At 42.4% G+C, this 16909-nt stretch overlaps 1 long non-coding RNA gene across 2 annotated transcripts in view; it reads left to right on the top strand.

Annotated features, from left to right (window-relative positions):
* The window catches only part of LOC132219093 (uncharacterized), a 37310-nt gene that overhangs the window by 12331 nt on the left and 8070 nt on the right, over window positions 1-16909 (top strand). For both annotated transcript variants that reach the window (XR_009449377.1, XR_009449373.1), the window contains exon 2: window positions 11872-11968. This is a non-coding gene — a long non-coding RNA (uncharacterized LOC132219093). The remainder of the gene's footprint in view (window positions 1-11871; window positions 11969-16909) is intronic.

Here is a 16909-nt window from a genome sequence, read left to right as displayed (position 1 = left end):
ATGCTTGTGCAATTCAGCCATATTTTTGCATACGGTTGCAGATCAATCATTTTCATTGCTGTATAGTATTCCACATTGTGAGTGTATTACAATTTATTACCTATCCTTTGCTTCTGGGCATTTTGAGCAGTTTTCTACTTCTGGTTAATACAAAAAGGAACAGCACATATTTGAAATAGTAAAAAATTTGATTTTACAAGGTCCTGATGCCCTGGACCAAACTTGTTCCTCTAGTCTCAAGTCATTTCCTCATTTCACGGAATGTTCCAGTCATACTCAACTTTCTGTTATAGAATCCAGCCATTCATCTCTTACACTCTTCCTGGCTTTTGAACATTCTGTTCTCTCCCTAGAACACCTGTTTCCTAACACTGCATCTTAACCTGGATAACAGCCATCCCTCCTTTGAGCCTCGGGCTGGACACACCTTCCTCCAGAAAGCAACCCCCTCTCCTTAAACTACGAATATTGGTTATCCTTCTGCATTACCCATTTGCTAAAATGTGTCCCCAGAAGACTTGGGCAGAGACCATGTCTTACTGTGTATACCATCCCCAGTGCTAAGTGCAGAGTGGGCACAGTCTGGTTGAATACATTTGCTTTTTACAATCTAAGAAGTATTAGTCCAGTGACTGATAGATTAATCCATTTACTCATCATTGTAAGACCAAATAAACTTTCATAGAAACAGGATATGATCTGGTTATTATATTATTCCTCCTCAGTTTTAATGAATACAGAAATTGAATGTGATGGGTGAAGTGAATGGTCAGATCATGAAGGGCTTGAGAAAACTTAATAGGGGCAATTGCTTTCTTTTTTTTTTTTTTTAACAGAGTTAAAATATAAGGTGTCAAATGTTAATTTCTCAGATTCCCTGCTGAATTCATAGATGGCTTCTGAATTGCTTTATTTAGGCTGGTTTAACCTCTAGACTTACATTGGTAGCCACTAGCCACAGGTGGCTATTTAAATTAATTTAAACTTAAAGTATTGATTTAAATGAATTAAAATAAAATTAAGAATTCAGTTTCTCAGTTAACGGTGGCCGCATTTGAAGTGTTTAAAAGCCTTACATGGCTAACAGCTACCATGTTGGACAGCACAAATATAGAAGGTTTTATTGAATAGGGCTGCTCTAGGCAGCAAACCTTGCTGGGCTTAACTATAGACTGGGCCCTGGCTCTTAGCCTTTTTGTGGGTGTTGTATTTGCCATAGTAGACCTTTTGGCAAGGACACCTTGGTACAGGCATCCTGGAGCCATCTGCCCAGATTGTAAGTTTCTATTTCAGAACCTTATTTCTGAAAGGAGCTTTACATAAAACCTATAATCTCCAGAAACATCCTCCAGTTCATTTATATATTCATAAAAAGTGAGTGGTCACTGGCTATTACCTTGCTTGTATAACCTGTTGTTGTGAAAAGAAAGGATGGGGTTGATCCAAATTACTGGTCACAGTGGCTCAAATTACAACCCAGAGACTTTAATTTATTCATTTATTTATTTTGTGGTTGTTTTCAATACTCAGGATTCACATTTAAATAGTGATTAAATCTGAGATATACTAGTAAATTGCCCAGAGTCAAGAAATGCAAAACAATCCTTTAATCTTTTCTGTAAGAAAGGATGCTTTGTAGGGTTAATTCTGGGTTTTTACCCCATACTTCCCCAGTGCTACCACTCTGTGTGTGGTGTGAGACCTTCCAAACTTGGACATCTGACCAGGAACTTTTCTCTAAATGGTTCTGTGTGGTGAAGGGAAAGCAGTCTCTGAACTTCATTAAAAAAATGGCAGTTATCCTGTGAGCTTCTAAGCTGGCTTAGGTGAGCAAGATGATTCCTGAGCAACTGGGAGCCCATTCTTTATACTTCGTTAGATAGAGACAGAGATATGCTTCACGGGAACATGGGCATAGGTGAGCAAGGAGGCCCGGCTGGCACCTGTGGCTCCTTGTGGGTATTTCTCTGGGTCGAGGCTGGGTCTTGTGGCCAGTCATCCGCAGACCACTCCAGCACCCCTCATGCAGTGTTCTTCCCCCTCTTCCCTCAGCCAAACACAGTCCGGAATTCCACAAGATTGGGTTTTCCTCTCCCTCCAAACTTGCCCTGTGGCAAGAATCTGAGAAGTTTATTCAACTTAAAATATAAATTACTTCTCCTCAAAATATCTGGGCCAGTCCCCTTGTTGGTTTAAGGTAGAGGGAAAAAGCTCTAATTGTGGCATTTCAGATATTGGTTAAGAGTCTCTCTCTAGTCCCTCTGAAATAATTTAATATTCACAGTTAGGGGAACTACATGTCCAGTTTGCCTGAGACAGTCCAGGTTTACACCTATCGCACGTGCATATTTATTAAGTGTTCCCTTTCACTCTCAAAGTATCTGGATGATAAGCTAAACAATCACCTTAGGTATAGTCCCTTTCCTGCCTGAAGTCTGGAGAACAGGGGCCAGGCAGGATCTTCTCAAAATCACTTCCTCGAGTTGGCTTCCCCCAGTAACTCTATGCCTTTCCCTCCTTTCTCAAATTTCATCCTCAAATTGGAAAGCACCAGGGACAAGTGACAGTGTGTGGAGTATGACGTTTTTCAGCATTTGACGAAATCATGTACATAATGTAAATCTCGGTCCTTGAATAAAATTCCAAAGGAGCGCACCTTTACCGGCCACTCCTTAGCACTGAGCGACCCTGATTCCAAATGTTTCCCTTTTTGTGTGTCTAGGAAAGTGTGTTTCCTCTGTGAACTCCTTTATTCAATAGTTTCTTCTTATCTCTAGAACTGCAGTGACTCTGTTCACAGACTTTTGTCCAGAGGGCATGCAATTGGAATTTGTTATGGTCTTGTCTTTGGGTCCTATGTCTTATCTGAAATAACTGCCTGGAGTATCTGGCATCTGTAAAATTCATTCCCAGACAGACTAGCCTCGAGGCAAACTGGAACACCAGTCATTCAGGCAGCAGGGAGCTACACCTGCACGCATATAAATGGCATTTTAAGAAGTGGAAAGCTTAAAGCCACAAAGTCATAATGTGACTTTAGAGCTGGATTGGAGCTATAAAAAGTACAGCATGCAGGTATTTACGTTTTTACATGTTCTACGTCTCTATTGGTTATTATGAAAGTATATGCATATTCATTTGGATTTTTATGTCAAGGAGGTATTTTAACAGTTCTCTTCACTTGTGCAGTTGTTTTCCTTAATATATTGGTTATATACCTTACAACTTACCATTATGAATAGCCAAGCCAAAAAGAATTTGTCTTGACATGTTACTTAGCACATTATAGAATTTATAAATTCAAGTGTGACTTAAGAATTTTCATAATTCCCCTCCAGCCCCCCGTAACCCTTTGATTCCAATTGGTTACAAATATAACCTATTTAATGTCCTTGGGAACAAAGGGTTAAATCCTAGCATCAAGGTTAATTGAAAACAACAGTTGGCCTCCTGTGCAAACATTCTCTTCCACTTAAGGGTACAGGCAATTCCACACGCCCCCTTTCCATTTCATGCCAGTTTACAATTCAGTGAGCTAGTTTTCTATTTATAGTGTCTTCACCTTAAATGTTATCCCTGAAATATCAGGAATCATTCCTGAAACATGAAAAAAGGATACCTATCTTCATACCAAAAAAACTACATTGACCAAGAAAATTACAGTAGTATTAGCAGTGATAATATGAAAACTATTAGTGCCTATGTATGAGAAGATATTAACAGTTTAACTCTTTCCATTAACTGAAGAACTTAAATAGGCAAAGAAATAGTAACTGAAGAGAAATAAAAATGAACATGTACAACTTTCTGTCTGAAGGAAAGGAAGGATGCATTCTACTAGTAACTAGACAGAAAGATGATATTCAACTTTAATTAAAATCTCCCGGATTTATGGTTGTAGTTGGAGACACACTGGTTGTGGGCTAGGAAGGTGGATTATTCGGGGGAGCTGGCTTTGGTGATTCTTCAGGCCTGGGCTCTGACTCAGCTTAGCAGGCCCTGAGACTCACTTTTGTTAGGATATCTACTAGGAATCACAAGAAAACTAATGAACAAATAAGAATCTTCATGTATTCATTTTTAACTTAAAAAAATTATACCTATGTATATAGATAGATAGATAAACATATCTGTAGATATGCTTGCCTGCATGTGCTAATTTATTTATTTGGATCTTCAGTGCAGAAGGTTGGGTTAATGGCATTCTTCAGTTACTGGCATGTTACCATTATTGGTCCCACCAAGATCCCTCTTTCCTAATTATAGGTCCATCCATCAGTCTGTCCATCCCTTTTTCTCATCATATTCTATTCCTATTCCATATCTCCATAGATAATTTAACATATTTAATGTGCATCTCATTATTTGAATGCATTGTGCAAATGGTTTACATGAATATTATTGCATTCTATATCTTTTGTCACTAATACTATGTTTGGAAGATCTCTTCTCATTATCCTATATAATAAAAGGCTAATATGCAAATAGACAGAATGGTGGAACGCCGAACAACGGGTTGCTATGAGGTGCGCTGACCACCAGGGGGTGTGCGTGGAATATGGCTGGTGTCAGCTGTGGCGGGATGGTGGAGCAGGTGAGCAGGGGTGCCAGACCAAGGTGGGGCGCCGGTCGCTGTCTTCAGGGCAAGCTTCTGGTGGTTACTGAAAATTCTTTGCTCCCGTGTGCCACGGTCCCACCCAGAACTTGCACCCACTGCTGGCGCCAGAGCTGCCGCTTGCTCCTGCTGCCGGGGCTGGCACCGGCCCTGATCACTTGGCACTGTCAGGAGGCTTCTCCACCTCCCCCTGCTCCTGAGGGGTAATCAGGGCAGCAGCTACCACTTGCACTCGCTGTTGACGCGGCCCCACTAGTACCTGCTGCTGGCGCTGACCCCAATGGCTCCACGCCTTCAGCAGGAGCGAGCGGGGCTGGCGCTGTCAGCATGTGGGAGTGGTGGCAGCGGGAGCAGGGCTGCAGGCAGACAGCAGATCGCGGTGGGAGGGTCCAGGCGGGGGCAGGGAGGATGGGCGGATTCCTGACTCTGTGCTCATCCCAGCCTCGTGGCCCACAGTTCCTTTCAAGATGCATGAATTCATGCACTGGACCCCTAGTGTGATCCATTACATCCAACCTATTTGCTCTCTCAGTAATAGCCACCCCGTTTACCTCCAACTCCCCAGCACCATAAACAATGTTCTAGTGAACACCCTCTTATGTGTTCCCTGAGATACTAGACTAATTAATGTAAACTATCTCATTTTCTTTTTGAAGCTTTACTTAAAATTTTCTCCCAGATGGGGAGCCAGTTTCCCAACGTCTTTTAAACAGTCTATTCCTCTTACAGTGATTTTCTACTCTTATTGCACAAAAAGTTTCAATTTGACATGGGCATGTCTCTGAACTCTTCTCTCTGTTCAAGTATTTATGTCCAATGGGAACTACGGACTCTCAAAGAAACAATAAACTTGCATAGATGCCTTAGGGAAGCTCTCCACCCTTCCTGGTGTCTGATTACTTGGCAGATCAAATGAAGAATTGGAAATTTTCCTGGTGAGCATAGAGTCAAGATAAATCATTTTAAGGGATTTTTTATGTGTATGTTTAATCCAAATGAACATGATCTGGCCCATAGAAGAACAATTCTCTGCTGAGCAGATTCTTTGTAACCACACAGTGCTTATTTAGCTCTTCACCTCCAGGCTTTATTTTTTTCCTATTTTTATAGCACATTCATTCTTCATGCTACTGTGGTACAAGTCATCAGACTTGAGCATGTTTAGAACAATCACATTCTAGGCTTACCTTCTGAGATGACTCCAGGTCACCTCAGTTAATTCAACAGATAAAAAATAGGATAGCTTTGGACACAGGTGGGGTTGAATCCTGGCCATACTACTTCTTAGCTATGGAAGATACTGTTTAATGCCTATCCATCGATTATTACCCTCCACTTTTCCTGCCGGGGCCCAACCCCAGCAGGTCCAGGGGTCCCCAAAGGCGTGGACGGAGTCAGCGAAGAAGGAAGGACACGGAGACAGTGTTCAGTTGATCAGCAGCCTAGCCAGGATCTCTAGCCCGGATCTCCAGCCAAGTTCTGGTCTGGATCTCCAGAGAGGTTCTGCTTTGGATCTCCAGGGAAGTTCTGTGGCCATGTTCCCTCGCTAGGCTCTCCAGCCAGGCTCCGTCCAGGCTCTCCAGCCAGGCTCAGTAGCCATGTTTCCTCGCTAGGTTCTCCAGCCAGGTTCGGTCTGAGATCTCCAGCCAGGTTCAGTCACCATGTTCTAGTCAGGTTCTCTTGCCAATTTCTGTAGTCAGGTTCAGTCCAGGATCTATTGCCATGTTCTCTCCAGCGAAGTTCTTCTGTCTCCAGGCTCCCTGTAGGTTCTGTCTTCTGAATTCTGTCTCATGAGTTCTGTCTCTCTCTGTCTGGTTACATCTGTATTTATACCAGTTGATTCAATCCTATCAATCTCTATTACAAAGGTTAGGGTGTTTCTTATCTCAATTCCAGGGAGTAAAGATTATGTAGCTTAAGCATGATTGTTCATAGTTAAAGTGATTAATTACCCACCTGGCACTTAGTTGAGGGGTTTTATTCCCTCCCTAACTTCAGGGGAAAATCCCTACCTGGGGATTCAACCTTTCTCGGAAAGGTGACCTTGGTTAAAACACAGCGCCAAGAAGGTGAGCAAACATATTTAGAACCATATGCCATATATGCCAGGTCCCTTGAAACAGCAAGGATGGACCGGCTCCCGGCATTTTCCCATGTCCATCCCCACCCATGTCTTCTTCGCTATCATTTTCTGAACTGGCAACGCACCCAGTCTAAGGGAATGGATTGTGCTTCTAGCCACATGCGGATGTGATGATCGGAGCAGCAATGGCCGTTTTGTGGGCACGAGGAAAGAACCTAAGATAAAAAAGTCAGCTTATTGATGATGGCACTTTAGAAAAAGAGAGAGTCTATGTCCTGAAGGGCATTGTAGAGCTGCTGAATCAATCCTGGAACCGCCTACCTCCAATGTTCTCACTGAGTGAACAGTAAGTGTTCTTGTGGTTTAAACACTTGGCTACTTAAAGTACTGTCTGCAGACCAGCATTGGCATCATTTGGTTGCTTATTTAAAATGGAGAGTCTTGCCCTACCTGGTTTGGCTCAGTGGATAGCAGTGATGGTGAACTTTTTGAGCTTGGCGTGTCAGCATTTTGAAAAACCCTAACTTAACTCTGGTGCCGTGTCACATATAGAGATTTTTTGAGATTTGCAACCATACTAAAACAAAGACATATTTTTGATATTTATTTTATATATTTAAGTGCCATTTAACAATGAAAAATCAACCAAAAAATGAGTTCGTGTGTCACCTCTGACACGCGTGTCATAGGTTCGCCATCGCTGGGATAGAGTGTCGGTCTGCGGACTAAAGGGTCCCAGATTCAATTCCGGTCAAGGGCACATGCCTGGGTTGCGGGCTCCATCCCCAGTGAGGGGCGTGAAGGAGGCAGCCAATCAACGATTATCTCTCATCATTGATGTTTCTATCTCTCTCTCCCTCTTCCTTCATCTTTGAAATTAATAAAATATTTTTAAAAATGCAGTCTCACCCCAACCCCAACCTGCTCAAGTAAATCTGCAGTTTAACAAGGTCCCAGTGATTCTTATGCACTAGTGCCCACCTTGTGGAAATGCTGCGGTGAGTAAACAAGTACATACTCTGTGCAGCACAGTGTCCGACACACATTAACCCTCCATGTTAGCCATCTTTACAGAATTCTGCAAACATCCTAGTGCAGATGTAAAGTTGGAGAGCAAATGCACTGCTCTGCCCTTCCAGGATGGAAACTGGGTGTTTCCAGGACATCTGTGGGGTGAGGCTTTTATTGACATTGTTGCTGCCAGGAGTATAGGACAGACTACTTCTGGCAGCTGCTTTCCTGAGGACTGCCAATTTGCACGTTGTGCCTACAAGCAGCAGGCTTGATTTTATTTTTTAACTTCCTTAAGCTCAATAATAGAAGTCATTATTTAGAAATGACTAGGCCTATGTAGCTGGGCAGGAAAGGCACAGGCCAGCTGATGAGAACAAGGCGCAGTAAGAAGGACTGTAGGGCAAAAGTGAGATCAAAGAAGGAAGACACTTTAAACGCTTGCATATGTGGTGACTGAGCAATAGGACAGCTGGCTGGGACTTTTGTAACCTTGCGTATTAATCATCAAATGCTAAGCTGAGAGTCCAGTAGGCCTTGATTTAGTATAAAATAACGTATGCATGCAAGCATATACTAAGTGTAGCATATCCATATCCCATAAAAACATAACGCCCTAAAACAGTGGTTCTCAACCTTGGCTGCACATTAGAATCACCTGGGAATCTTTTTAAAATCCTGATTTCTGGGCCTCATCCTCTGGAAATTCTGTTTCTTTGTTATGGGGTGGGGCCACAACATTAGTAATAAAGAAACAGAATTTCCGGAGGGTGAGGCCCAGAAATCAGGATTTTAAAAAGATTCCCAGGTGATTCTACTGTGCAGCCACGATTGAGAACCACTGCCCTAAAATCACTAATATTTGTGAAACTCTACAATTAGAAGACAGGTATCACAATAAGAAGCATTCACCACATTATTAAATGCCAATGAAAAAACACCCTGATAATTTCTGAACTGTGCAGTCTCAGAACTCTTCTGTGAGGCCCCACTACTTCGTCTAGGCTGGAGAGGAAGGTCAGGATACTTCCCTCCAGACTCACCCACCCCAAGTGGCGAAAGGTAGGGCATGGGCCCAGCTGAAAGTAAAGGCTCTGGCAGCTCAGCAGGGCAAAGGGGCCTCAGTGATCTGCAGGTGAAACGGGAATAATTGAAGCAAATGCCTGGTCTGCCAACTGGGGGATTAAGGTAGAGCTAGGTCCCCCAACCTGACAGGGGGAGGCAGGGTGTGAAGGGGCAGGCAAGACTCAAGACTCTGCACAGGCAGAAAGCTGGCTTACCACGGTTACCATGGGTAATGAATGTGGAATGGCCTTTGGAGGAGGAGGCATGGCTCTGGTGCAGGATCCAGCAAAAGCAAAGCAAAGTCTCATTACTAGGAGCTCCTGGGATATTAAGCTATAACCTTCAAAAGCAAGATGGAACCTTAACCGGTTTGGCTCAGTGGATAGAGCGTTGGCCTGCGGACTCAAGGGTCCTTCTAAGCCCTTATAGATTGGGTGATAGATGACTGGGATGTTCCAAGCTGCCTAAGTGCTTTTTATCCCAGCCCTGGATGGGTAAATATAAGGTTTTTAGTGCAATCAACAGCCCCAAAGCCTAATGGGGTTAATTACTTCTTATTAATATCATAGTCCAATTTGATTGGTTGGGGTGAGGTGAGTGAAAGTGTACTCCACACAGTCATTCAGGGACTCAAGTTCCAAGCATTTTCCATCTGATGGCTCCACATCTTGGGCCTAGAATCCCCCACTGGTTCCTCTGTATTCAATCGAAGGGACAAAGGGTGAGGGAGGACCTCAAAGCAGCTATTTTACGGGTTATGTTTGGAGGTAGGTACATCATTTTTGCTTACTTCCGATTGGTGAGAACTAGTCACAAAGCCCTTCCTAGTTGCAAGGGGATTGATGAATGTTTTCCAGGGGTATGATAAGGAAGAGAACACGAATATTGATGAATAGGTAGCCAGTCTGCCATGAGAGAAGAAAGCAGCTGCAGCAGCAGCAGGAATGAGGTGGGATCTAAAGAAGGAAGTGAAAATGGTTTCCCTTCTATAAAGCTCATTTACTTATGGGGAAAGGAAAGAGATAATCATTTTTCATGAATTGATTTGTTCATTGCTCTATTCATCCAATCGATAAACAGTTTATGGAAGACTGACTGTACTGGGCACATCAAGATGAATTCACTTAACAAACATTTGTGGAGCAATTACTATTGCCAAACAGTGTTCTAGGTGCTGGGACCAGAACTGCAAAATAAAATCAGACAATGCCACTGGCTTCTAGTTATTCATAGATTAATGGGGGGATATAGACATGGATGCAAAAAATATAATGGAAGGCACTAAGTGCTAAGATAGAGCTGCTATGGGAACCCAGAGGAAAATGCATCTGGATTTAGCTGGGGTGATGGTGACCTTGGGATAATAACACAGCCTGTATTTTTGCTATATGTCAAACAGTGTGCTCAGCAATTTGCATAACCCATGATATTTAATCTCACAGCCACTCTATGCAGTTATTTTCCTCACTGTATAGTGAGGAAATTAGAGCAGAGAAAGGTTAGCTTTCTCAGAGTTGCTTAGCTTGTAAGAGATGGAACACACTTTTGAACCTGAGCCTTGCAAATTCTGAAACCCATACTCTTTCCTCTGTATGCCATGCTGCCTTTCATTACACAGAAGAAGGTGTCGGGGTTGGATCTTGAAATAGGAGTGGATTGATGGCTAAGGTGCAAAAACCTTTTAGGTTCATAAATAGTGCGTACAAAAGCATGAGGAGGGTTGCATTTAGGGAACTGTTGTGAACTAGGACAAATTAAATTAAGTTGTGACAGACAACCCCCAAATCTCAGTGGCTTACCACACAAGAATTGGTTTTCCACTTGCACACTGTTCCAGGCAGATAGGCAGTGGGTTTTACTCCACATTGTCACTCAAGGACCCATGAGGCCACTCAAGAGGAAAAAGAAAAAATTCTAGACAATCATGATCCGGCTTTTTTTCCTGCCTCAGCTTGGAAGTTATACACATCAGTTCCCTTCCAAGCCCGTTGACCAGTTGTCACATGGCTCCAATTACCTGCCCATAAACTGGGCAGAGTATGGGAGATAATGAAATAGAGCATGAGTGTCTGCTGCACCTTGCATTTATTTAAAATTTTTTTCAAGTTTTTTTTTTTTTTAGTTGTTATTGTTTTTTAATAGTGAAGGTAGAATGCATCAAAGTAAAAAATTCTGATTCCTGACCTACACCTTGGTGACTGGTCTGATTTTAACTTGTCTCAGGTAAATGCTCATTAAAGGTAGAGAGGACCAACTTTTCAGAGCAAACCTTCCTTAGGTCCAGAACTGACCCACTGTGCTCTGTGGTCACAGATTAACCTGGAGCAGGCCACACCTCTTGGGCATTTATATAATTTATTAGAGGCCCGGTGCACAAAATTAGTGCACAGGTACAGTCCCTAGGCCTGGCCTGCGATCAGGGCCATCTTCCCTGGCTGCCCATAGCTAGCCCTGTCCCTTACCACCAACCACCCCGGTTTCCCATTCGCCATTGGGCAATCGGAGCCTGATGGCGGGGGAAGGGACCAAGAGGTAGTCAGTGTGCCTCATAGTGACTGGTCAAGAGGTCATTCTTGTCGTTCTGCTGTTAGGGTCAATTTGCATATTACCCTTTTATTATATAGGATACCTTCAGGGTATTTTATATAATTTCACTGAAAGCTTTTCTTAAAACTGACTGTGATTAATCAGTTTTAAAATGAAAATAGAAATGATTTTTTAATTCATGTATTTATGAATCTTTTATTAGGCTGTTTAATAGTAAATAATTAGGAAAAATGCAAGCAATTCTAAAATTATACTTACTATGGTACACTACTATATTTTGATAAAATATTCCATATTCCAAAGCTGTGTGTAATTTTTGTGTTAGAAGGGTAAAGGGGTTAGCAAGAGGTTGGAGAAATTAATAACTGGATTATTTGTATTAAAAATCTCCTCTTACCAGACTTGTGATTAATCCTTCAGGAGTTTTTAAAGTGGTGTGCTTTCTTTATTGCAAATTTGTGTCAAAATTGGGTTTTTAATCTTATTTTAACAACAGCAAAAGGACAAAACAATTCCTAAGTGCTTACCATCAGTTAATCCTGTTTTCCAGGTAAGAAAGCAAATATCTGAGAAGTTAAGTAACCTGGCCAAGGCATCAAGCTGGAATTTGAATCCAGGCTGACGGGTTTACTTGTTCAGTAGACAAGGTGAGTGCAGGCAGCAGGATAACTGACACAAAGGGGGAGTGAAAAATATTCTTTATTCTTATGGTGTATATTTAAATCTAGGCTATCAAGTAAGCTTTTCAAAGAAATGCTCTTTATTTTCCTAATCTGCTCATGTGAGAAATGTTCTTGGTGCTTACCTTCTGCTTCCTTTTTTAATTCCCTGAACCATTGCAAGGGTGGGTGGGCTAGACACATTAACAAGTCATAACATGCAATCACCCGTGACAGGCCTTTTGTGTCCTGGCATCAGCTTCCCAGAAGTCAGAGAGGTGGCTCAATTTGTACTTCCAGTTTATGTTGCCACCAACCAGAGGGAAAAACGTATTGGGAATACACTGTGTCCATCATTTAAAGACAAAACTATCTTAATCTCTTTTTAATAACATAATGATCCCATTAGACCAAGTTTTACAACGGGAAGTGCAATTCAGTAGCGGTGAATAGAATTTTTAATAGACTTTATTTTTTAGAGCAGTTTTAGGTTCATAGCAAAATTAAGCGGAAAGTACAGAGAGTTCCTATAGACACCCTGTCTTGCTGCATATATAGCTTTCCCCATAATCAACATCCTGCATCATAGAGGTACATTTCTTGCAATTGGTGAACCTACTTTGACACATTATTATTGCCTCCAATACAGATATTTTTTCACTTGAAAGTTCTAATTGTCTGATTCAAAATGACCCAATCACACAAGTGGTAAATTCATTGTGAACATTCAGACTAAGCATTCTGAAATGTAATGTTTACTTAATATACATAATCCCAGTATATTCAGAGAGTTTCAGGAGATTTTGGTAGATTTTTTTTTTCTGGAAATAGCTTTATAATTTTCCTATTTTTTCACCCCTTTTTATCATTGAAAATTAAAAATCCATTGAGGCAGGCAAGGATGGATTGGCAGGACACCCAGAAAACTAGGCCTATGTGCAGAGACGCTAACCCTGATTAACCTTGAGCCATACTCATTGTCATAAGATAATCAGAATGAGATTTTCTCTTCCAACACAAGTTGGAAAACAGAAATTTCAAATTCAGTTTGGAACCAGCAGAAAATGTGTTAGACATAATAACATGAATAGCTAATATTTACTGATTAAATAGCATTTATACTATGTGCCAGACACTGTGAAAATCCTTTGCATATGTTATCTCATTTAATTCTCACCAGCATCCTGTGAGATAGGGATGATTATTATTTTACCTTACAAATGAGTAAGGAAGGTCACACCAGACTGGTGAAATGCAGAGCTGGGATTTAATCTCAAGTGTCTGAGAGTGGGGCAACTGGTTTCTCAATCCCCAAATCACAGTGATGTAACACAATGAAATTTGTTTCTTGCTGGAGCAAAGTGACGTGTGGCTGGTCCTCATCGGGTGGCTCTTTCGGGCCGCTCAGCTCTAAGCACTGACGCATGTGCACAGGACCCTTCCATCTTGTAGCTTGAACATGTTGTAGCTTCAAGATCTCCCCACCATCAACCAATCTTGAGTGATGGCAATAGAGCACGGAAGACTGAATAGGATGTTTCATGGCCAGACCTGAAAGTAGTGACACCACTTACGCCCACATTCCATTGGTTAGCACGCAGTGTCATGGTTCCACTGAGATGCAAGGGAATCTCGGGCATGTAGCTTAGCTCTGTGTTCCAGAAGAAGAGACAGCCTGCATTTTGGTGAACCCAAGAAATCTCTCCACGCAGGTTTGTCTGACGCTAAACTCTTCACCACTAGAATCTGCTGTGACTCTTTTGTCCCCTAATCTTTGATCAAAAAGTAACAATCAAGTCTCTCTGACTCAACCCTGCATGACATAAATCCATATGGGCGTTTAAACAGTATCAAGGAGTGGCACAATGCAGCCATTGTGGTCTGGGAGCTAATGCTAAACCTGATGACCTGTTTATTAACGAGGTGACCTTGGGAAAGTTTCTGAATGTCTGCTTTTTCTCACATTTTCCTTCGTGTGTCTCACAGATTGCTATGCTTGATAGTCAAAGGAAATATTTGTGTAAAAACACTTTGCAAAAGGTAAAAGGATCCACAAATGTCAGATGTTGTTGATGTGGCGATTATTGTTACTTCCTAAGTGCCAATATGACTGACATAGATCATAATCACTCTGTAATGCTGGAGGAGAAGGAGTCACTGTGCGCTGGGCTGGTCAGGGAAGGCTCTACAGGAGCGTTGAAATTTGAATCTGATCCAGAAGGAAACGTAGGGAGAGGGCTTTCAAGGCAAGGGGCATTGGACCACCAAACAAGTAGATGCTGGAAGGAGCTGCATGCTGTGTAACACTGAGAAAACTGTTTGCCCTTCAAGGCTTCTGCGGTGGGGGTGGGCAGGGACACGTGAACTTCAGACTGCTGGCACCTCTGACTCACCTCAGCCACCTGTTGACACGTTTCTCCGCGGCCACTCACATTTCTGCATGTCTTCTTGCATGTGAGGCGCTGGCTGCCCTTTATTCCAGACTGCCTTTGCAAGGATGCCTGACAGTGATAGCGTGTCCCTCTGGAGGAAAGGGAAGGCATGCTGACTGCCCATTATAAAAGATTCAGGGGACAAAGGGAGGAAGGGAGGACATTATAATAGTGTCAACAATAAAAAAGTTATCAGTGTACATTTTGCATATGTCCAGTTTATTGCATGCTAGTTATACCTCAATAAAGCCATTAAAAGAATCCAGGGGAGGTGGCATCCATCTCCGAACTAGCATCAGGACTGCTCTCAGACCCCTCATGAAGCACAAGATGGTCAAAAAGAAGCTCAAGAAGTTCATCTGGCACTAATCAGACTGATCTGTCAAAATTAAGTGTAACTGACAGAAATCCAGAGGCATCGACAGCAGGGTACAGAGAAGACTCAAGTGCCAGATCCTGATGCTAAACATTAATCATGGCAGCAACAAGAAAATGGGGCATGCGCTGCCTAGTGGCTTCTAGAAGTTTCTAGTCTACACCATCAAAAAGGTGGAAGTGCTGCTGATGTGCAGCAAGTTTTACTGGGTTGAGATTCTTCATAACCTTTCCTCCAACTACTGCAAAGCCACTGTGGAAAGAGCAGCCCAGATCCCAGAAGTCACCAATCCTAATGCCAGGCTGCACAGTGAAGAAAATGAGTAGATGGCTCATGAGACAGTTTTATTTGCATTAAATAAAACTATACAATTTTGCAAAATAAAAAAAAAAAAAAGGATTCCCTGAGCTCAGAGTCCTTCATGTACAGGAGTTAACTGGCCTTATTCACATTGCCCTGTGGAAAGTAGGTCTTGGGGAACTATCTTTTAAAAAAATGCAGATACCCTAGCTACTACTGTTGCTGTGATTAATAAACTGTCTTGGTTTCTGCCGCAGATATTTCATGTCTTCTACCAGTATCCATGAAACTGTAATAGGCTAAGTTGTTAACTTGCATGTAGGGTAAAACTCAGACCCATTACAATTCTTGACAGAGCCTGTCTCCAAGAGCGATTTCACTGGACAAATACCACATACCAGGTATGGTACTAAGTGCTGGGGACACAGAACCCAATGGCACAGTTCTTGCCTACAAGGAACTGCCAGTGTACAAATTAGGAGCTTACTGAGTTTGGTTGTAAAGTCCTCACTTAACAGCGGCAATGGATCTTGGAACGGTGGCAAAATATATTGAAACTAATTTTGTCATAGGGTAATTCATATAAACAGGAGTTAAATTCCTATGGCATCTCAGTAATATTATAAGAAAATGACAGGGACTAGCAGACCTGCTGTAGTAGAGTTTCCATGTAGCTAAATCTTTAAGCTAGTGAACACACAAAGAAGAAGGTCAAATTCAGACTAATAAAATTCTAGCCATGATTGTGATTACAGCATAACAGGGTGGAGACTATGGTTTTAGTCCTCTGAGAATAGGTGTATTCTCTAGAGATGGCAGGAGCTGAGGAACACAGAGGTACATGGAGACCTGAAGGCTTTGAAACAGTACCCTTCAGTCCTCAGCTGCCAAGAAAGGAGGTTGCTTTGAGATGGACTTGCTCTTTCTATCATTCTTTCTTGAATAAAGTGTTCTGAAGGATGACAGTGAGGAGTACCCCTTTCTGTCCCAGAGATCAAGGGTGTATCTGCGGTACAGACACCTGGTGATGCTGGTAAGTGGGATTTATAACTCTGGGACTTCATCTAGGATGGCAGAAACGATGTTAAATGTGGGCACAACCAATAAACAAAACTGCTATGAAAAGCAGGAAGTCACATATAGAAGGAGAAGGATCTAGACTAGACCTCCAAGGCTGTGATCTCTGAAACAGATTTGGTCTCACGTACAGAGCCCAAGGGATTGGCTTTTTTTAAAAAAATATATTTTTATTGACTTCAGAGAGGAAAAGGAGAGGGAGAGAGAGATAGAAACATCAATGATGAGAGAGAATCATCGGTCATCTGCCTCCTGCACACCCCTGCGAGCCTGCAACCTGGGCAACCCTGGGCAAGTGCCCTGACCGGGAATAGAACTGGGACCTCTTGGTTCATAGGTTGACACTCAACCTCTGAGCCACGCCAGCAGGGCGGGACCGGATTTTTTAATAGATAGAAGACTCTAAAGCAGTGGTTCTCAATCTTCCTAATGCCATGACCCTTTAATACAGTTCCTCATGTTGTGGTGACCCCCAACCATAAAATTATTTTCGTTGCTATTTCTTAACTGTACTTTCGCTACTGTTCTGAATCATAATGTAAATATCTGATATGCAGGATGTATTTTCATTGTTCGCGACCCACAGGTTGAGAACCGCTGCTCTAAAGTATGGAACCCAGGGTGGGAGCTTGTCTGGCCCATGTCTGCAGGTGGTACTGTTCTTGTGGGCAGGTGATTGCGCTACTTCTGACCAAAGCTTGGGCCAGGGATGTAGATTAGGGACCTTGAAGCCTAGTGGCTGCC

Source organism: Myotis daubentonii, chromosome 1, assembly GCF_963259705.1.
Source record: "Myotis daubentonii chromosome 1, mMyoDau2.1, whole genome shotgun sequence".
NCBI classification, from domain to species: Eukaryota; Metazoa; Chordata; class Mammalia; order Chiroptera; family Vespertilionidae; genus Myotis; species Myotis daubentonii.
This window is presented reverse-complemented; position numbering and strand designations above follow the sequence as displayed.